The 22447-nt window shown below is 43.2% G+C and overlaps 1 non-coding gene across 1 annotated transcript; it reads right to left on the bottom strand.

Moving 5' to 3' along the window:
- Nucleotides 1-1736: 1736 nt before the first annotated feature.
- Trnaa-cgc (transfer RNA alanine (anticodon CGC)) lies at nt 1737-1809 on the bottom strand. Its single transcript has one exon. It is a non-coding gene; the product is annotated as a tRNA-Ala (tRNA).
- Between the last annotated feature and the right edge of the window lie 20638 nt (nt 1810-22447).

Below are 22447 nucleotides of genomic sequence, written 5' to 3'. Positions count from 1 at the left end.
CTCCTTAATCCCAAACAGCCCAGCCCCACCTGCCTCCCCCACCTTGGTTACCTGTTGAAAGAATGGAGAACTAACTGGCTCCTGCAGGCATCCCAGGCCCCAGGGAGAAAGAGGGGTTAAAGCAAGGAGAACTAGAGCAAGCGGTTCTAGATGAAAGGGGAGGAGGGGCCTGGCCCAGGCAAGGGCCTTGAGCCCTGTGTGTGTCTGAGTGTCCAAAAGATTCTAACCTGGCATCTCCTCCCCTGGGACTTTGGACAGTAAATAGAAGAGGAAACAGTTGGAACTCAGACAAAGAGTGGTGGGGGGCAGAGGGACACAACCATCTCTGTTCTCCTACCCAGAGAAGAGGGTCTCCTGGTCCAACCTCCCACCTTCACATTCCAGTCACCCCATTGCACCATTTGGGAGGGGGAACCAGACCTGTAGAAACAGGGGCACAATGGCAGTTCCCCCTTTGTCCCTCCTCTTTTCACTTCCTACTTCTGAATTTCCCAGAACTGTTGGTGTCTCCAAATATCCCTGACCAGGTCAAGTACCCTTCCCTGCTCTTGCCCAATCCAGCCAGTGACCCTGGCATTCAAGCCCCAGGCCCCAGGCTCACCAGCCCTGTCCTGACCCACTCACTCTCCAGGATTAGTGAAGTTAAAGATGTGGAAACCACAGAAGTCAGAGGAAGGAGCATGACAGAGAGCACTCTCTTTGGGGCAGGAGGAATTCAACCTCAGTAAGTGCCTCCGGTGGCCCAGCACTGTATCAAACCCAGGAACACAAACATTTGTCTCCACGCACAACCACTGCTCTAAGTTATCTATAAGTGTTAACTCATTCACCCTGCACAACGCCCCCGTGAGACGGACACATTTGTTATTAGTCCCAATTCACAGGGCAGGTTAATGGAGCCTCAGGGAGGTTAAGTGCCTTGCTTCAGGTGGGAGGTTTTTTAGTTTAGATCTGGAACATTTCCAGTGGCTTATGTGCTAGGCTTAATGACTATATTGGAAGATGGAGCCTTTGGAGAGATAATTTCAGTTAAATAAGGTCATTATGATGGGACACTGGTCCAATAGAAGTGGTGTCCTTATAAGAAGAAGAAGAAACACCACAAAAACACAGAGGGAAAAAAAGCCATGTGAGGACACTAACAGAAGGGGACTGTCTCCAAGTCAGGAAGAGAGCCCTCACCAGACAGCCAGCTGCCAACAACTTGATCTTGGAAATCTATCTCCAGAGCAGTCAAAATAAATAAATTTCTCTTGGTTTAAGTCACCCAGTCTGTGGTGTTCTCTTATGGCAGCCCAAACAGTCTAAATAATGGACAAAAAATGCAAGTGGACATACGCCTGGCATCATGGCCAGCCCTATAATCCCAGCAATTTGAGAGGTTGAGGCAGGACAAGCACAAGTTGAAGACGAATCTCAGCAACTCAGCAAGGCCCAGTCTCAAAGTAAAAAATAAAAAGGGCAATGGATACAGCTCAGTGGTAGAGCACTCTGGATTCAATTTCCAGTACAAAAGGAAGGAAGGAAGGAAAGTAAAAAGGAACGGAGGGAGTAGGGGAGGCAGGGGGAGGGAGGGAGGAAGGAAGAAGTGGGGGAAAGGATTCACAGTTTTAAAAAAAAATGGAAATAGCAGAAATGATCTCTTTTTTGGGGGCAGGTAAAGACTTTTTTAATTTTTTTAAATTGTTTTTTAGTTATACATGGACACAATATCTTTATTTTGTTTATTTATTTTTATGTGGTGCTGAGGATCGAACCCAGGGTCTCTCACGTGCGAGGCGAGCGCTCTACCACTGAGCCACAACCCCAGCCCCAAGACTTTTTTATTTGTTATAATAAATTCATACATTAACACAATAAAACAGTATAATTTGATCAGTTTCATTCCCCAGTTCCTCCCATTTCCCTCTCCTCCTTCCCACTGTTCCTCTTCTATTCTACTGGTCTCCTTCCTACTTTGTTCAATATGTTCTACTTAGTTATACATGGCAGCGGGATGCATTTTGACACATTGTACACAAATGGAGCACAAGTTCTCCTTCCCCCTGGCTGTACATGGTGCAGAGTCACACCAGTCTTGTAACCATACATGTATATAGGGTAATAAGGGCCATCTCATTCTACTGTCCTTCCCATCTCCAACACCCCACCCCTCCACTCACACCCCTTTACATAATCCAAAATTCCTTCATCCTTCTCTATCCTCCCTGCCTCCCCGTCCGCTTATCAGAGAAAACACTCGGCCTTTGATTTTTGGGGATTGGCTTATTTCACTTAGCATGATATTCTCTAGTTCTATCCATTTACCTGCAAGAAATGATCTTAACATAGACCTAACAGGAGGAGGTGGCATAGAGAGGGGACAGATAAGAGATACCAAAATACAGTTAGATTAGAAAAATAAATTCTACTGTTCTACAGCCCTGTAAGGTATAGAACAATTTGCTGTATATTTCAAAATAGCTGTAAAAGGTGATTTTGAATTTCCCAACACAAAGAAATGATAAATGTTTGAAACAATGGAAATGCTAATTACCCCAATCTGATCATTACACATTGGATACATGTACTGAGATGTCACACTGTACCCATAAATAAGTGCAATTGCTATGTGACAATTAAAAAAATAAACAAGATAGACTCAATGGTAGTTAACAGGAAAGAGTTTTCTAAATCTATAGTTTATATGGTACATGAATTAATCGTACTTCTATAAAACAAGAGCAGGAAGTCTCAAAAAAAAAGAACAATCGACAAGAGAAAAATAAGTTCAGAGGACTAGCATGGTGATTGACATTTGCAGGGGCGCAGAGGGGCACTGGGGATTGAACCCAGGGATGCTTTACCACTAAGCTACGTCCCTAGCCCTATTTATTTATTTGTTTGTTTGTTCGTTTGTTTGTTTATATCTTGAGACAGGGTCTTGTCGAGTTGCTAAGGCTGGCCTTGGTCTTGCAAACTTCCTGCCTCAACATCCCAAAGAGCTGGGATTATAGGCATGCACTGCCATGTCCAGCTAGTGAAGGACAATTTTGAAACACAATGGAGATGTGAAGAGCCAGTTGGTAATAACAGGAAATTGCATCTGTGACTTACAGGACAAAAATGATAAATTTTTCCAGAACTCAGCTAAAAAAAAAGAGATTCATATACTTAAGTTCAGAGCAGCTCTCTTCACAATAGTCAAAAGATGAAAGCAACACATGTATCCATCCACTGGTAAATGGATAAGCAATAATCACATTAGCCATACAATGATACATTATTTAACCATAAAAAGAAATAACATGCTGCTACATGAATGAACCATGGAAACATTATGCTGAATAAAATAAGCCAGTCACAGAAAGACAACGCTGTACAATTCCACTTACATGGGGGAACCTGGAGTAGTCAAATTCACAGAGACAGAAAGGACGGTAGTTGCCAGGGGCAAGACAGAGGGAAGAATGGAGTTGTTGTTGAATGGTGTTATGGTTTGGATATGAGGTGTCCCCCAGAAACTCATGTGTAAGACAATGAAGGAATAATCAGAGGTGAAATTATCAGATTATAAGAGATGTAACCTAATCAGTGGATCCATCTATTTAGTGGATTAATGATTTGAATGGATTACTGGGTGGTAACTGAGAGCAGGTAGAGCATGACTGTAGGAAGTAGATTACTGGGGGTGTGCTCTTGGGGATTATGTATCTTGTCCACACTCCCAGGAGCTGAGCAGCTTTCCTCAGCCCTGCCCTCCTGCCATGATGTTCTGCCTTATCTCAGACCCAGAGCAAGGGAGTTGGTTGACCATGGACCGAACCTCTGAAACCAAATAAACTTATTCCTCTAAGGTGTTATCATCAGGTGTTTTTGACACAGGGATAAAAAGCTGACTAACACAAATGGGTAGAGACTTTCAGTTTTGCAAATGAAAAAGTTCGGGAGATGGATGGTGATGGATGGCTACATAATGGTGTGAATATACTGAAACCACCAAACTATACACTTGAACTTGGTGTAAATTGTGAACCATTCCTAAAGGAAAGTGGGGTGGTAGGGAAAAAAAAAACTAAGTCACTGAATACCTTCTTTCTGTTCCAAGAAGCCTCACCAAGTTAAAAGAACAAGGAGAGCAAGCCTAAACTGGAAAGTCCAAGCACATATTATTATTGAAGGATACTGACTTTCTCTTATGCATGCTGAGAATTAGGGCAGACCAGTGCTATCAGCAGTAAGCTACTTTCTCACAAGTACATCGCGACAGTTGCTCCTGGGTAGGCTGGTCCTACTAGTAAACTAAGCAAGCTAATGATGCTTTTGCAACCTAAAATGTAAAATTCATCCCTGAGTGGGGACCTGTGTGGAACTGAGGGCACTGCAGGAAGGATATGAGTCACTTATTCAGCCAGTCACCACTGGAGAAAATGTTGTGAGGGAGAGGAGACGCTGCTTGCCATAGCACAGGAGGGACAGAGGTGCTATCAGCATGTCACCACTGAACTATTCTTGGAACAGCCACTGATCTCTGGTAAGCTTTCCCCAATTAATTCTACATCTCCCATGTTGTCACCAGTTGTGGGAGACCAACCTTACACATGACTGAATTACACTCCCCAGCTGGGTGCTGAGGCACTCATTTGCAGAAATGTGACAGAGCTTTCCCCACCCTTCTTGGGTTTGAGGGTCGGTGTCTCATGCATGGGTGTGTCTTGCTACAGCCCCATGGGTGGAGCTATGCTCACCTGTTCCTTTGTAATATAACCCCTTGCCCTGTTTAGGATAGAATCTTCCATGGAAGTGCCTTGTGTATGTCCCCTCCTCTTACTGTGCCCTTGGGTGTGGCCTACCAGGTGTCAGTCAACCTGCTGACAGTGGACATCATGAAGATAGACTCAGTCCCCTGAAACTTGACCCCTTGCCTCATTTGAATAGCTTCTCCTCAATAAAAGGGTTCAGCGCGTGCTCTCTCTCTCTCTTTCTGTGGACCCTTAAGGTCAGAGGAGCCGTCACAGTGACCACACAAGTGTCTCTTGTGTGGTTATTTTGCGCAGCCCAGTTAGCCCAGTTCAACTGGAGTGACCCCTGAGCCTTTTAGACGCTAACTGAAACCCGGCAATCAGTCACTTTCTTTGGCCTCTTCAAAACCTACCCCACTGCCCTGGCACATCTGGGCTGCGGAGCAGACAAATGGCAGATTTAATGCTATGAATATTTATCAAACCAAACGCCAGTGGGGGAAGATGGATAAAGAAAAGTAAATTACTATATTTCAACAAATTTAAGATTCTATCAATTATAAAATATAAAGTGTTTTTGTGCCACTAAGGATATACAATGACAAAAATTATATTTTTTAGGTCTCTGAATTTCTACTGCATACTAAAAAAAAATCTTTTGACTTACACATAATTTATTTTACATCACTTATGCACATACATAAATTAGTTAAAATATTCCCACATGTAAATTTAAATAAAAATAGTTTAATAATAATGTAAAATAAATGTAAGTAAGGGAAACTGGTTAAAATATTCCTAAAACTTGTTTTTTTCAGAGTCCAAGTCTTCTGAACCACTTTAGACAGAACCATCAACAGCCGTGTTTCTGCCCAAAGATGTCCCCTCTGCCATCAGGAGTGCACTGGGACAGTGAGTTTTGAGAATGCTCCATGTTGTCTCTGGGATTTTCTTCAAGCAGCTGATATTCATTCTGCATGCTTCCTTTACCTTGCCAAGAGATATCTATGGAAGGTTTTCAGACAAGGTTTTTAGGACTCACATTCTTTGCATAAGTGATCCGGCTAGTTGTCTGAAATATGAAGGAATTGTGGTGGTTGGTCACAGCCTTCAGGAATAGTAACCAAGTTCAAGAGTGCAAGGTAGCGACATCCGTGTCACAACCAGCACCTGGACAGAAGCAGTTGTAAGACATCTCAATTACAGATAAATTCATGTGAAACAATGAAAATATCATAGAAAGGATGGAAATATAAAGGAGTGGAGGTATAGCTCAGTGGGAGAGCATTTGTCCGGCATGTGCAAGGCCCTGGCTCTAAGCCCCAGTACTGCAAAAAAAAAAAGATGAAAATGTAAGAAAAATAAAATCATGTAAACAAAAGCTGGCTCATCTGAAACACATATAAGAATGATAGAAAACAAGTAGAAAATAATAGAGAAACAATTACCTAAGAAAAAACAACGCCCCAACTATAAGGCCTTTGTATCCTGTTGCCATGGGTTCATCTAGTAATTAGTCTTTAATTTCTGAAGCAAATGCAGACCCATACATTTATTCATTTGCTCACGTATCTAAATAATCAACAACATTAGAAGTTTCCTATGCTCTGAGCTCTACCAGCAACTCAGAACACTTATACCCCACACTCTACAAGAACCCTGAATAAAACCAGAACATTTCTTTCCTCTTATAAGCATTCCATAATTGTGTCTCCCTTTCTCTTTAGGAAAGACTAAACCTTAACAACTCTTAACTCCTGCCTTACTTCTGTTTACCTTTTTCTCAATATCTTAACTTTCTATTTGTGTTTCAGTTTCCCCTAGCCCATATTTCTTATTCTCGGGAATATTTTACTATATGTTAGTGACTGAGTGAGTGAGTTGAGGTAGGTAGGTAGATCCAATAGTTTGGAATGTACACAGCCCTATCTGAGCCACCAGCAGACCTGTCCCTCCTTGTGCCTTGAGGTAAGCTCCAGGACCCGGCCTTACCCTTTCCCTCTCCTGCCACACCTAGTAAGGTACACATCATGCCCATCCAAACCCCTAAATATCTCTGCAATTCTTACTGCTGTGGTCACAGCTCAAGTTTTGAAAATGTCACTTTCTTTTGTTACTAGAGTCCTAGACCAGAGCCCAACTATAAGGATCCTAGCAAATCAGGTCTGGCCACTCACCCCAAATCCAAATGGAGGGTGGGGATGTGGCTCAAGCGGTAGCACGCTCGCCTGGCATGCGTGCGGCCGGGTTCAATCCTCAGCACCACATACAAACAAAGATGTTGTGTCCGCCGAAAACTAAAAAATAAATATTAAAAAAAAAATCCAAATGGAAAAAAGTCATCACAAAGAGCAGGAAAGGAAGTTTAATCAATATGTTTGCATTGGGAAGAAAAGTGAGATCAAGTGAGTCGTCCCTTTCTTCTGGAGTACTAACAGCAGAGGGCAAGAAGTAGGCACCATTAAACAATCTTGGTCAAACTGTGTGGCGGGTCATTATCTCAGTTCTGGTCATAGTCCTTCCAGTGTCAAGAAAATTGCTGCTGCTCAGGGGGCCAATCTGCATTTGCTTCAAAGGATTTTTATCTATCAGACCCATGATCCTGGAAAGGGATAATTTAGTTCCCGTAAGATGATCACTTCTACTTGATGGAGGGCAGTCCCATCCTGTGGTGATCCTCCTGCCAGGCCTCACTGTACCTGGAAAGTGTAGGGCAAAAACTGGAGCCTTCTAGATGGAAAGATCTCCCATGTTCTTGGATAGGAAAATTAATATTGTCAAAATGGCCATACTACCCAAAGGGCTATACAGATTCAATGTGATTCCAACTAAAATCCCAACATCATTCCTGATATAAATAGAAAAAGCAATCATGAAATTCATTTGGAAAAATAAGAGACCCAGAATAGCCAAAGCAATCCTTAGCAAGAAGAATGAAGCAGGAGGCATCACAATACCAGACCTTAAACTAAACTACAAAGCTATAGTAACAAAACGACATGGTATTGGCACCAAAATAGACATATAGACAGAATAGAAAACACAGAGACAAACCCACATAAATACAGTTATCTCATACTAGAAAAGGGTGCCAAAAACATAAAGTGGAGAAAAGATAGCTCTTCAACAAATGGTGCTGGGAGAACTGGAAATCTATATGCAGCAAAATGAAAATAAACTCCTCTCTCTCACCATGCACAAAACTCAACTCAAAGTGGATCAAGGCCCTAGGAATTAGTCCAGAGACCCTGTGCCTAACTGAAGAAAAAGTGGGCCCAAATCTTCATCATGTCAGATTAGACCCCAACTTCCTTAACAAGACTCCTAAAGCACAAGAAATAAAATCAAGAATTAATAAATGGGATGGACTCAAACTAAAAAGCTTCTTCTCAGAAAAAAAATAATAATCAATGACATGAAGAGAGAGCCTACATTTTAGGAGCAAATTTTTGCCACACATACATCAAATAGAGCAGTTATCTCTAGGATATATAAAGAACTCAAAAAACTTAACACCAAAAAAAAAACCCAATCAATAAATGAGCTAAGGAGCTGAGCAGACACTTCTCAGAAGAAGATATACACTCAATCAACAAATATATGAAAAAATGTTCAATATCTCTAGCAATTAGAGAAATGCAAATCAAAACTATACTAAGATTTCATCTCATGCCAGTCAGAATGGCAGCTATTAAGAATACAGACAACAATAAATGTTGGCGAGGATGTGGGGGGGGGAAAGGTACACTCATACACTGCTGGTGGGACTGCAAATTGATGCAAGCAATCTGGAAAGCAGTATGGAGATTCCTTAGAAAATGTGGAATGGAACCACCATTTGACACAGTCATCCCACTCCTCAGTCAATACCCAAAGGACTTAAAATCAGCATACTATAGTGACGCAGCCACATCAATGCTCATAGCAGCTCAATTCACAATAACTAAACTGTGGAAGCAACCTAGATGCTCTTCAATAGATGAATGGATAAAGAAACTGTGTTATATATACACAATGGAATATTACACAGCATTAAAAGAGAATAAAATTATGGCATTTGCAGGGAAATGGATGGAGCTGGAGAATATCATGCTAAGCAAAGTTAGCCAATCCCAAGAAAACAAAGGCTGAATGTTCTCTCTGATAAGTGGATGCTGATCCATAATGGGGAGGGGGGAGGCATGGGAAAAATGGAGGAACTTTGGGCAAAGGGGAAGGAAGATAGGGAGGGGGCATGGAGGCAGGAAAGATGGCAGAATGAGATGGACATCATTACCCTAAGTACATGTATGACTGCACATATGGTGTATCGCTACATCGTGTACAACCATAGAAATGTCAAGTTGTGCTGCAATTAATTGTGTGTACAATGAATTAAAATGCATTCTGCTGTCATATATAACTAATTAAAATAAATAATTTTTTATAAAATTTAAAAAAAAACTGGAGACTTCTAGACACCACTCCACGGCTCTGGAACAGGACTTTGTAAAAGCTGGAGGTTAAATGTCCCTGCAGATCTTTTTGTAAGTATTTATTTTTTTAGATGTAGATGGACACAACACAATGCCTTTATTTTTATGTGGTGCTGAGGATCGAACCCGGGACCCGCCCATGCTAGGGGAGCGCTCTACCGCGGAGCCACAATCCCAGCCCCTCCCTGCAGATCTTGAAAGTACCTTAGTTACTTTTATCTTGATGTCTTCACCCTTGACAAGGGCTGATTATCAGTTTACATGATCACTCCTTAATTGATTAACATGGTTATGTGCTGACCTGAGCAGGAATCTGACCCAAATTTTAAGGAAAAGGGGACAGATACAAAATGAAGGCAAAGATGCCAAGTTGCTATTGTATTTTCACTGGGCCTCTACAGGCTAAAGTGAAGAGTTGGGACTTTTGCCAAAGTCTGCCTCTAATTCCCTGTCATATTTGTTCATAGCTGAATTTAAATACTATCCCAAACCTTCTTTCTGTCTCATGGCACAAATTTTTTTATAATAGGATGAGGATCCAAAAATAGCTTATCACCTGGAAAAGAGTTCCATTCATCTCCCACCACCCCACCTTATCACACACAGGCACAGACAAGAACAGACCAGATTGCAAACTATCAGCTTTAATGTACTGTGTGTATGGACAAGTGGGTTTTGTGATCCCGAAGAAGTGGAGTTCTTTATGGCAGCAAATGAAATTCTAAAACAAAAACAAACCAAAGATGGGCTGGAAGGAAGGGGGCACTTGGAGAAAAGAGCTTCTTCAGGTGAGAGGCACCTTGTCCTACCCTCTTCCACCCCAGGAGGCACCCACATGGCTGCCCACTGTAGAAGGCTTCCAGAAGGACTCCTCGGGATTTAGGACTGGTTTCCAAAACATCCTGCTTGTCAACTGGAGATTCCTGAGGAACAGGGATCTCAGAATTATCTTACTCAAATAAAGCCTGAAAAAACCATCCCTAGTGGGGATGTGGGGACTCCCATCTCAACACCCCACAGCTCATGGCATATTGGAAGAGACCTTCATGAAGTCCCATAACCCCACATGTGATGACAAAGTGTGGGTGATCCTGGGGAAAGCCAGTGAGCTGCATGAGATATTATCTGTTGAGCAAAAGGGATCCACCCTGCAGACCCAATTTAGACCATAGACCACCATGAGGGCTGAAAAGAGAGACATTGTCCCCCAGTGCATCATCAGCATAATGGGCCATGAGCATAGGTCAATCAGACATTATGTAAATGACTGGTGGAATTGGATCTTGCCCATACTAACTAAATGGCACAGAATCCCATATTCCCCTCAGCAGCAAAAGGAAAAACAGTAGTTACAACCTTAGCTATATAATTCCATCTATTCAAATTCAACTAAAAAATATGGAATATGGAGAAATACAGAATGCAGACTGTGGGTTCAATTCCAGCTGAAGAGTATGGACTTAACAACTAGAAAAGAACACAGAAATTTCCTTTCGGCTCCCTAGAGAATCACCCTGGTCATAAGCAAGTGCCAGGCCCCATATCCAGCCTCAGAACTCTGTCCTGTAAGTTGCATCAGTGAAACCCTGGCAGCTCCCTGAAACCCCAGGTAACATGGGATGATAATGCTTTTCCTTCCAGGAAGTGTATTCCAAATGGAAGCTTTGAAACTAAATATATAAATGACAACATAAGTTCTGGTGATGTTTGCCTATATTCCCAGATGCTCAGGAGGCTGAGGCAGGAGGCTAGTTTAAGCCCAAGACTGCAAGGCCAGCCTGGGCAAACATAGTGAGATCCCATTTCAAAAATTATTAATTAATTAATAATAGTAGTAGTAGTAATAGTAGTAGTAAAATAGATGACAGCCAGGCACAGTGACACATTATAGGCATCTATAATCCCAGCAGCTCGGGAGGCTGAGGCAGGATTGGAAGTTCAAAGCCGGTCTCAGCAACTTAGGGAAGCACTAAGCAATTCAGCAAGACCCTGTCTTTAAATAAAATATTAAAAAGTGCTGGGGAGGGACTGGAGTTGTAGCTCAGCTGTAGAGCGCTTGCCTTGCACGTGTGAGGCACTGGGTTCAATTCTCAGCACCGTGTATAAATAAGTAAATAAAATAAAGGTTCATCAACAACAAAAAAAAAAAATGAAAGAAAAAAAAAGTGCAGGGAATATGGCTCAATGGTTAAGTGTTCCTGGGCTTAATCCCCAGTACCAAATAAATAAATAAATTTTTAAAACAGATTACAAAGTAAATTAAGCAAGCACATGGCATTAATACATGTGTGCTAAGAGCAATCTATATTTGGCATCATAATGTGTAAGAATATTTATTGTACTAAAAGTCTGAAATTAGTCTGGTAATTTCAAATTAAACTATAAAATCAAGTACTTGATTTTAGACTTGGTTTCAGTTTTAAAGTATGAAATAATTTGATTATGTTCATAAACAGTATTGGAACATTTGAGACCTGGAGATTCATATGACTCTTAATTTAATTTATTTGCTTAGTTTTTCTTGTTAAGCCAGGCATTCAAAATTACTTAAAATACAGAGTATGTGTAAATTCAGTTTAGAATGTTTGGGAGCATTTAAATGTGTGATGAATGGGACTGATTATTTAAGAAGAGTTTTGTGACTTTAACTTGCATTATTATGCAGTAATGAGAAGGTCAAATTGGTGGCTCTTATTTAACTTAATCTATGAAGCGAAAAATCACATTTGTAAGCAAAATTAGAAGAAGCTTAAGAAAACTAATTTTAAAATATACTTTAAAAATTTTACTATAAATTTTATAAAAACGAGTAACAAGGAATAGTCTTGTCTGTGCACAAACATCACCACAGACATCAAAAACACCTTGACATTGGAGTCCACGTGCCAAGGGGCTGAGGTCCAGGATAAGCCACCTAAGAGAATTTACCACCTGTGCCAAGAACAACTGCAGCCCTCTGGACTCTGCTCTTGTCAAGCAGATGTACAAGGAAGAACACCTGCAGCTCTACTACTGCCAGCCTGAGAGACCAATGAACTAAGAGGTGGCATTCTGTGCCCAGCCACCCATGTTCCATCCTTCTACCTGGCTCTCCTCTCCCTGGTCCTCCTTCTCTCTTCTCCATACCACCCCTCATCATTTTTTTTTCCAGTGCAAAGGATTGAACCCAGGGCCCCACTCATGCTAGGCAAGTGCTCTACCACTGAGCACCCCAGCCCTGAATCACCATTTAAGATATTAATATTATGTATTTTACATATTTAGGTTATCATCTTTCTGAACATAGTTGATGGCAGAGACCATGGAAGCAGGGGTTATGTCTTGTTCAATCCCAAATCACCAGTACCTCCAAAGGACCTGAGTGTGGTCTGCTCCCAAGAAACAGGCACTGCGTGAAGAAATGTTCAGCCTTTGTTTCTCATCATCTGTTTATACATCTCTCTCCTCTTATGGGCTGCATAATCCTTGACTCAGGGATGACCTTCCTCACCATTCAATCTGCATGCCCAGCACCATGCCCAGGAAAAAAAAAAAAAGAAGACACAAGCTATATAAAAATGACTCCCTGTTGGAAGGTAGGTGAGGCCTTTGGAGTCAAACAAAGTTGGAATTCTGGACCAGCCATAGTCCAGACCTTGGACCAGTTTGGACAAGTTACTCAAGATCTCTGAATTTCTGTTTCTTTAGCTGAAAGTGGGTATAATATCTACTTTGTTCTGTTCTTGTGGAAACTTAATGGCTTGATGTAAGGGAAAGTATTTAATGCTGAGTCCTCAAATAAAGTCTGTCTCATAATAGATGCTCAGTAAAAAATCAGTTTCTTTGCTCCTTCTCATCTCCTCTAATTGCTGCAGAGAAGGCCCTCATACACACCAATACCAGCTTCAGGTGTGTGACCTAAGTTTCCTCCCCTGGGAAGTGACAGAAATCAGAATGGGACCCTACTGCAGAGCCCCATAGGAAGGTCCAAGCCTCCATCTGGGGGATTGGAACAGAATAATGAGTTCCTGGTTTGAGATTTGGAGATTCCACCAATTTGGAGAACTTTAAGTGCAGGAAGTGAAAGGAGACATGGGTTAAAGGGGATCCTGGCCCTTTCTAGAAAGCCACATGTATCCACTCCTGTGTTCCAAAAATGAGGAACCCAAGAAAGGGGTAAGTGGGGAGATTCGCCCTGAAGAGGAAAGTCAAAATGACCCCATCCCTCTATACTCCTCTAACCCAACCTCCTGACTGATCTTGACCTCAGTCCTAGCCTGATCCCAGCTCCAGGCTTAACCCCTCCATCAGCCCCTAACCCCATGCTTACTTACAACCTAATTCAAGGTCAATTCCAACAAAGTGAAGAGTTGGGGCCCTGGAGGAATCAAAGATCCCCAGATCACTAGAGAATTTCCCTGGTCTCTCTCTCTCTCTTTTTTAATATTTTTTTTAATTTATATTTTTAGTTTTAAGTGGACACAATATCTTTATTTTATGTGGTGCTGAAGATGGAACCCAGTGTCCCATGCTTGCTAGGTGAGCACCCTACCACTGAGCCACAACCCCAGCACCCCATGGTCTCTCTTCTTTGTTTCCATTTCTCTGGTCTGTTCTCCTCCATCTACCTGCTTTAGTCTATGTCTCTACCTCTCTCTTGCCCATCAACTCCCTTTCTGCCTCTCTCTTGCTCATTTACTCATGTATCACAGCAGATATTTGTTAAGAATCAATTTGGAGGGAGGTTCTGTTAGAGTCTTCTGATAGAAAACTAGAGATTGCAATCGTAGAATTATGCAGTATCCCAGCTATAGGGGGCATGGGCTGTCCCAGACCACCTGCCTCTATCCATGCAGAGGAAACTGGTGCCCAGAGAGGGGTACATCCAGGGTCCTACAGTCACTGACCCCAGAGCTATCCTAGGCCACAAATCTGGACCAGAATTTGTGGAAGACATAATTCAACCCATAATAGTTGGAACATACAACTCTATTTTTTGGTACTGGGGGTTGACCTCGGGCACTTAACCACTGAGCCACATCACCAGCCCTTTCTATTTTTTTTATTTTGAGTCAGGATCTTACCAAGTTGCTCAGGACCTTGCCAAGTTGCTGAGGCTGACTTTCAACTTGCAATCTTCCTGCCTCCTGCCTCAGCCTTCCAAGCCAGTTGCAGTGTAACACCCAGATTACTCTGAGAAAGAGAGAGAGAGAGAGAGAGAGAATGAGTCATGTGTTGGGGAAGGAGGAGTCAGAGGAGAGCTACTCTCCCCAAATCCAACTCTTCCCCAGCCCCAGGCCCAGGAAGAGGGGGCTGGACTTGTTCTTTCATTCATGGCAATTACTTTATTCAAATATGTTGCTTAGCCAGCATGATCACTCACACCTGTAATCCCAGCAACCCAGGAGGCTGAGGCCAAGGAGGAACACAAGTTCAAAACCAGCCTGGGTAACTTAGCAAGACCCTGTCTCAAAAATAAATAAACTCCAGGGCTGCAAGTACCCTGTGCATACTGTTTACCAATCCCAAAGTAAGAACCTGGAGGACTCAGGAGAGAGGTTTAGACATTTTATTACTTACTCCTTGGTAGCGTAGGCCAAGATACAGTGGAGGGCCACACTACACCTACAAGCAGGGGGGAATATGTAGGATAGGTTTCATGCCCACTGCCCCGGTGGATTTCCTCAGCTGTTTTATGAGTACATTCCTTTACAATCAGGATGGCTCTGTTCAGATCATCACCTAAAGACTGGAGATAAGGAGAGTGACCAGCTTCCCTTCTCTATAACTCTCCCTTACCATATTTTTTAAGAGTCCTTCTTGTCTCACTGCAAGCTTTCCTAGGTACTGATTAGTGTTTAACCCAACACACCACCCCTTCAGTGCCTCAGAACTCCTTCTTGTTCCTCCCATTCTCATACCACCCCACATCTTCTGCAAGCACCCTGCATCCATATCTTACAACAAAGTATAAAGAGCAGGAACCTTTTAGAAAGCATATTAAGGTAATTAAGGTAGCATTAATTGGTGTAGGCACTTGAATTGAAGCATGAGAGAAATGTCCTAGTCCAGTTCTGTTCTATCCAGCTACACTCCATCTCATTTGTGGCCTACCCAGGGAAGTTCTTGTGCTGCAGTCACAGGGAGTTCTGAGCAGATCCAGCAGTCAGTCTGGCTGGCGAGATGTGCAATTTCTGTTGCCCAATCCAGGAACAGGTTACTTGTTGTTAACCTGTGGTGAATATGACAAATGTTTAATAGACACCAATAATGGCATATCAGGGGGCTGGCATTGTGGCTCAGAGGAAGAGTGCTCACCTAGCACACGTGAGGCACTGGGTTCAATCCTCAGCACCACATAAACATGAAATAAAGATATTATATCCACCTACAACTAAAAAATAAATATTAAAAAAATAATAATAATGGCATATCAGTTCTATGAGACAGTGTGCAGGCTACTGGATGATCTTGTGTTATTAAAGTAGCCTGCTCAGTAGGCTTACCTGGGCACATGTACCACACCAGTCTATCTTTACTTCAGGAGTATAAAAAGAACAAGACAACTCTGTAATATGTAACTTGTCTTAAACTGATACAAAGTGTACCTCGTGTGATGACACCCGAGGGTAACACCACCTGTACTTATGAGGGCCAGGTTTCCAATGTAGTAGGCTTTACATGTAAATTTAGACATTCAAACAAACCACTGGGGGCTCACTTGTACAGTCCATAGCCAACAAATGCTCCTCGTCTCTGGTATGATGTCTCAAGAAGCTGGCAACAGTAAGTTGTTATTCATGCTCCACACTGATTTAAGAAAATGTCTAGTGGAAGTGTTCTTTATCTGTAACCTTAATGCTGTTGGCCATGGGCAAGAGCACATAGAAATGGCTGCAGGCCACTGAGGTCTGGGTTTCTCGTGTAGTGTTCTCAGTGCCTCAGGCAGATAAGCAGCATAGAGATACTGTCAGTCCTTCAGGCTTGTTTCAACAGGCCATTCATTCTCTCAATTAATCCAACTCCTGTCGGACTGTATGGCAAGTGGAAAATCTGGAATACGCCCTAGTTTTGAGCCCACTGTTGTATGAAACGAATTCGTTGGTCACTCTCCGTTAGTTGCCTTCTGATTGGGACAGGCTTGCATCACGTCTATAACTGTGTCCACACAAGTCAGTGCATATTCAGCCCCTTCTGATAATGGGAGAGGGCCAATGTAGTCTATCTGTCATCGCTGAAGAAGGACATCATCTCATTTGATATGCCCTTTGTGGCATCCAGTCATCTTGGGTAGCGCTGAGAGCAGACAAGTCAGTCCTGACATTCAGCAACAACATCAGATATATTTATAGGCAACCTCTGAAAAACTAATGTGACTCCATTTTTGAGAAACCAGCCTCTATCTCAGAGCAAAGCCTGTCCTAAGGAAAGGGGCGTAACCCTTGTCCTTGGAAAAACCCACAAAGCACTCCTAAGCACATACTCACCCTGCTGAGTTGTTTGTCTGTAAATAACAGGAGAGGTCTGTGGCGCCAGGTGTCCCTGACTCAGTTAGGCTAAGTGAGGACCCATAGCAACCCCCCTAGCAACCTCCAATCAGCATGAGACAAGGAAAATACCTGGAATGCCAGATGACCCCCCCAGTAGTTTATGGTGGTTGATAACATGTTGAGAAACCATGTAGTTTAGCACGTACACCCCTCGTGGCCTAAACCAATCAGTTCAAAGGAATCCCCCTCTTGTACTAACCAAGCACCCCTACCCAACTTGTTCCCGCCATTGAATGTGCTAATCAATGTTAAGAGTTGTTATTTGATTTTCCCTCTGTATGGAATGATTTGCTGTGTGATGTTGTGACGCATAGAGTATCCCCCAAAACCTATAAAATCTCACTGTACAAAGGACCGGGACTCACTCCCTGGGACCGCTGCATCGGGAACGGTTGTGAGTCCAGGCTCAAGCTTGCAATAAAGACTCTAGTGTGCTTGCATCGGATTTGGCTCCTGGAGGTCTCTTGGGGTCCCACAAATCTGGCATAACACCCCCAGCGTGTATCAGCTGTCATCTTTTAGACATGCAATATCCATGTTGTAGCCAAGTGACAATCTCTTCTGCTAGGGCTTCCTCCAGCCACCTTAGCTTTACCAGTTGTACAACCTTGACTGGTTTCTGTGGTGATGGACTCTGTGGCTGGAAGGGCAGCAGAAGTAGCACACAATTGTTTTGCCAACAAGCTATAATGTTCCTCCACCCACTTCCATAACTGTGACCAAAATCCAATAGGGGTCTTATATCCTATAATTCAGTGCCATAAGCTCCATCCACAGCAGTCTAGAGTGGCATGGACCACAAGCTCAGCAGGTCTTGATGTGTCCCAAGGTCCTGTGCCTATTTAGTGTCTGTTTGGCCTGATTAAATGTCTCAGTATGACATCCAGTCCCTTACTGTACTCCTCCTACACAAATTATATAGGGGTCATAATAACTGAGCCAGATGAGGAATGAGAGTCCTCCAATGACCCAGTAGCCCCACAAGTTCTTATATTTGTTTTACTGTGTTGGGAAGTTGAAATGCCTGGACTTTATCTATTACAGCCCTAAAGTATAACCTTTGTCTTTCCTGACCAAACAGTATCCAAAAATTTAACCAATAAACCAGGGCCCTGTACTTTGTCAGGTTTATGGTCCATCCTCTCCCTTGCAAATGAGTCAAAGTATGGGGGTAGCTTTATTGAGCACTAAAAGCGAATCTGATGTGATCTTTGTGTAAACACTTTTTTATTAGTGGAGGTCAGCAGGGTTGTTACCATGCCATGACACAAGGTGGGGCAATGGATATATCTTTGAGGTAACACTGTAAATGTCTACCATCAGCCTTCCTACCTGAAGGCAAATGGGTCTTGACTCTCCAGGACTTATCTATATAAAGAAGGCATTAGCAAGCTCCAGGACACAGTGAGATGTTCCCAGTTAGCCCTTCTAGAATAGTGGCTATGTCAGGAATGGTTGCACAAGGTAAAGGGATCAGTTTATTTTATTTAATTTTCTATAATCCATTATCTTGCACCAAGTTCCATTCTACTTTCTTACCTGCCACACAGGGGAGTTAAAAGGACCGTGTGTTGAGTGAATTAGGTTTACTTTAGACAATTCATGCAAGGTCTCTGTTTCTTTCTTTCTTTTCTTTTCTTTTTTTCTTTTTTTTTTTTTTTAGTTGTAGATGGCACAATACCTTCATTTTTTTATTTTTATTTTTTTTTATGTATTGCTGAGGATCCCCAAACTAATGGCTCACACATGCAAGGCAAGAGCTTTACCACTGAGCCACAACCCCAGCCCCAGGTCTCTGTTGCTTAATGGCCACCAGGGAGCTGATACTGTTTGGTGACAACAATTTAAGCGAGTGGGGGAGTGTTTAGCATGCGCTCTTAATATTGCTTTACAGTTGACACATGATTAATCTCCCAGAAACACAAAGAAAACTCCCTTGTTATATATAATACATGTTGATATCTTGTGGGATAAATGCCTTACCACAAGATATCAACACTTATTATTTATTTAGGAATGAGAGTTATGAACATCAGATAGGGGTGGGTGGCAGGCGTCTAAGCTTCAGAGTCAACGATACTGCTCGGACTCTTACTGTTTTCCTCCCGTATGTATTTATAGCAGTTAACCTGCCTGAGAATTTTTCAGGATGACCGTATATCGATGTACACTCAGCTTCCGTGTCCACCAAGGCTGCTACTCTCTGAACATTTTTTGAAGACCAATGGACTTCCAGTGCTATATATGATCTCCCGTCCAGAGACATGGCTTGGACTCCTAAACCTTGACCTTTTCCCTAGTTGTCCCATACCTAAGGGTTCAAAGATTCCTCAAGGGCAGCTGTGGACTCGGGTTTCATTACATCTCCTAACAGGAGAGGCTTGTCTCAGTCTCTTTTTGGAGTAGGAGTCTATTCTGCCTTTCTGATTATCTTTTATTTCCTACTGAGAGGTAATGACTGAAACCTTTGTCCTCCGGTAACTGCTTTCATAACTGCACCAGGGTGAACTTAGGTTGTTTATCTGTTTTGGGGACAGACAGTCTGAATGATTTTCATTCTCCTTCCCTGAGCCAGAGAGGCTTTGACCGTCACTACATCTCGTAGTGACCTGGACATTGCCCTGGTCCTGGAAGTTTGAGGATGCATCTTCGGATGTAGGCATGTCGCCCCATGAATTGAGCTGCACTCACCTGTTCCTTTGTGATATCCCCTTTGCCCTGTTTGGGATAGAATGTTCCATGGAAACACTTTGTGTGTTCCTTTCTCTTGCTCTGCTTTTAGATGTGGCCTTCCTAGATGTCAGTCAACCTGCTGACAGCAGACATCAGGAAGCTAGACTCATCCCCCTGAAGCCTGACCCCTTGCCTCATTTGAATGCCTTCTCCTCAATAAAAGTGTTCAGCACACATGTGCGTGCAATTGCGCGCGCGCTCTCTCTCTCTCTCTCTCTCTCTCTCTCTCTCTCTCTCTCTCTCGACCCTTAAGGTCAGAGGAGCCGTCACAGAACCCCAAAGAAAAAGATATCTCTGACTCTTTTGTGGTTATTTTGTGCAGCCCAGTTCCCCTGGCGTGTCCCTGAGTGTTTTAGTCTCAGGGAACGAGAGACTAAAACTGTCTGTTCCCTCCGCTATTAAATCTACTCACATCCATCTACAGGAGACTCAGAGAGGTCCTTCTAGTTTGGGCTGGATTTTATGGACTCCTGTTTTCTGCCTCAGTTTGCCTGTCTCTCCTAGGTCTGCTGTCAATCATGTTGCTTGCTAGAGAGGCTGCCCTACTAATGGGAATAATATTGATAGGAGGGCACCATAAATGGATGGAGGAGATGTGCGAAACCCTGCATCCCTCATCCTCGGGAGTAAAGTCATGCTGTTGGTCCTGGGAAAGGCAGCACATATATAGCACATTTCATTCCCAGTCCTTGCAAACAGCTCTGTAGTTTTTCCATAGAGCCAAGTACCTCTGGGCATGACAATAGCTCCAGAATTTGGCCATATATTGCTAGTGGCAAGAAGCAGTCAAGTTAGTTAATGACCCCACACTTTCAGCAGCAGCAGTGGCATAAAAGTGTTGGCTCTTTGGACAATTCTATATCATTCAACATTATCCCATCTGCTCCAGTGCCCCACAACTGGAGTAGCCATGCCTGTATACTTTCTTTTGTTTTCTGTCTGAATTTGGACCTCAGTCCCACCAACTCCATGGGGGTATACAGACTCATGGTGGTATGTAAATATCTCTCTGGAGCAGCAGCAGATCTGGATCCACCTCCTCAGGCTGCTCCTGCTGGGTCTTTAACTTTTGAACCATTACCAGTCTAGCTTCTATTATATCTTCATCCTCCACATCAGATTCTGAGTCACTGGAACTGGTGGACTCTCTGAGTGGATCCCACGCCTGATGATCCCTATTTCCACTAATCACCAATGCCCTAATATGGGTTCTAGGCCCACAACATCCCCTCAGTTCTGCCTTTGGCGTAACATGACTTATAGGCAGTCATCTGTAAGTTCTAAATGCTGTAAAAGCACATCCTTACTCTCAGCCTGTGCTAAACAGGCCTCTCTCTCTCCTGTTTTAACTCTAACTCTTCCTGTGCTCTACAGAACTGATCCTAAGTGGTTAATTCCCAATTGGCCCTGGAACCCAGGGAAGCTTAACTACTGAGACACAACCTCAGCCCTTTTTTTCCACTTTTTATTTTGAGACAGTGCCGCCCCCAACCAGCACGAGCAGCTGAACTTAAGGTCGCTCGTGTGAATTTCCTGGGACACCAAATAAAACACAGACACACACTTTACCTTTAAATCAAGCTTCAGGACAGCTCCTCCATTCTCTGCCTCAAGCTCCCCAAATGGGAGAGTGAGGAAAGTCATGAGAGGCTGGCAAGAGAGATAGCATGTTCGGAAGTGAGATTTTATTGGGGGGACCCTCATTCTTTAGAATGTTCCATCCAAAAAAATGTCCGGAGGGGCAGGGTTACAAGGACAGGTGAGAGTAATTCGATCGACCCCTGGGGCTGCAGGAAGCCATGCTTATGACTGAAGACACATTTTGCTAATTCGAGGATTGCAGCAATATCGAGGTCACTACGAAAGTGACCCACAGAGCCTGTTCTGATCACAGGAAGGAGAATGCCAGTCATTCAACGAGACCGCCCCCCACAAGACAGGTTACCGCTAAGTTGCTTAGGGCCTTGCTAAGTTGCTGAGGCTGGCTTTGATCTTGCAATCCTCCTGCCTCAGCCTCCTGAGCCACTAAGATTACAGGCATGCACCATTGTGTCCCCTGTGACTTACTTTAATGCAACAGGAGCCAGGCCACTGCTGATAGAGCACCTTCACTACCTGGATTCCTTTCACTTTACTGAAACCACTTTCGATGCTCTCCCAACACTTGATGCACCCTTCTTTACATTTTCAGGGCATCTCCACACTCACATCATGGTCCCCACCCCTCCAATAGGGAAACCACCTCCAATCACATCAAGGATTGGGGCCAGCCTGGGATTTCCCCTGCAGACTTCATGCCCTCCCCTGATTCAAGAGTCAACTCAACACATTTGTGTGTGTGTGTGTGTGTGAGAGAGAGAGAGAGATAGGAATTTAGGATAAAAAGAGAAATACTGAATTTTAAAGGAAACACCCACAAGCCATTGAGACGTACAAAGCATAGTTGTAAATCTTGAGCAACTCACCCTTGGCCCATGCCCTTGTAAAATGAGGGAAATACTCAAGCCCAGGGAAACTGGTGCAAAATTGTGCAACCCCACCCTGGACCCACATGCAGCCCGGCACCTGCTGTTGCCCTTCTATAAATATTAGACCCCCAGCCCAAGGCAGGGCTACTTTTTACTCTTGAGACAGCCCAAATTCTCCCTTGAATGTGAATCTACTTTCCTAAATAAACCTCTGCCTATGCTTTTGCCTTTGTCTGGCTGATGCTGAAATTCTTTTCCTTCACATATGTCAAGAACTTCGCTGGTCCTAAGAGAATTCCTTGGACCCTTCTCCAGAGACATCTCTTCTCCCATGTCATTTGGGATCCTGCTGACTTTGGCAATTGTTCAACCTCAGGGCTATAAGCACCTGGAGCATATGGTTTACCAATCCCAAAGAATGAAGTTGGAGGACTCAATGGAGAGGTTTTTAGACATTTTATTACTTACTCCTTAGCAGTGGCAGGCCAGGATACAAAACAGGGTGAATATACAGGATAGGT

This window comes from Marmota flaviventris, chromosome 17 (genome assembly GCF_047511675.1).
Source record: "Marmota flaviventris isolate mMarFla1 chromosome 17, mMarFla1.hap1, whole genome shotgun sequence".
Classification (NCBI taxonomy): Eukaryota; Metazoa; Chordata; class Mammalia; order Rodentia; family Sciuridae; genus Marmota; species Marmota flaviventris.
Note: the sequence above shows the minus strand (reverse complement) of the source record. Positions and strands in the feature narration are given on the sequence as shown.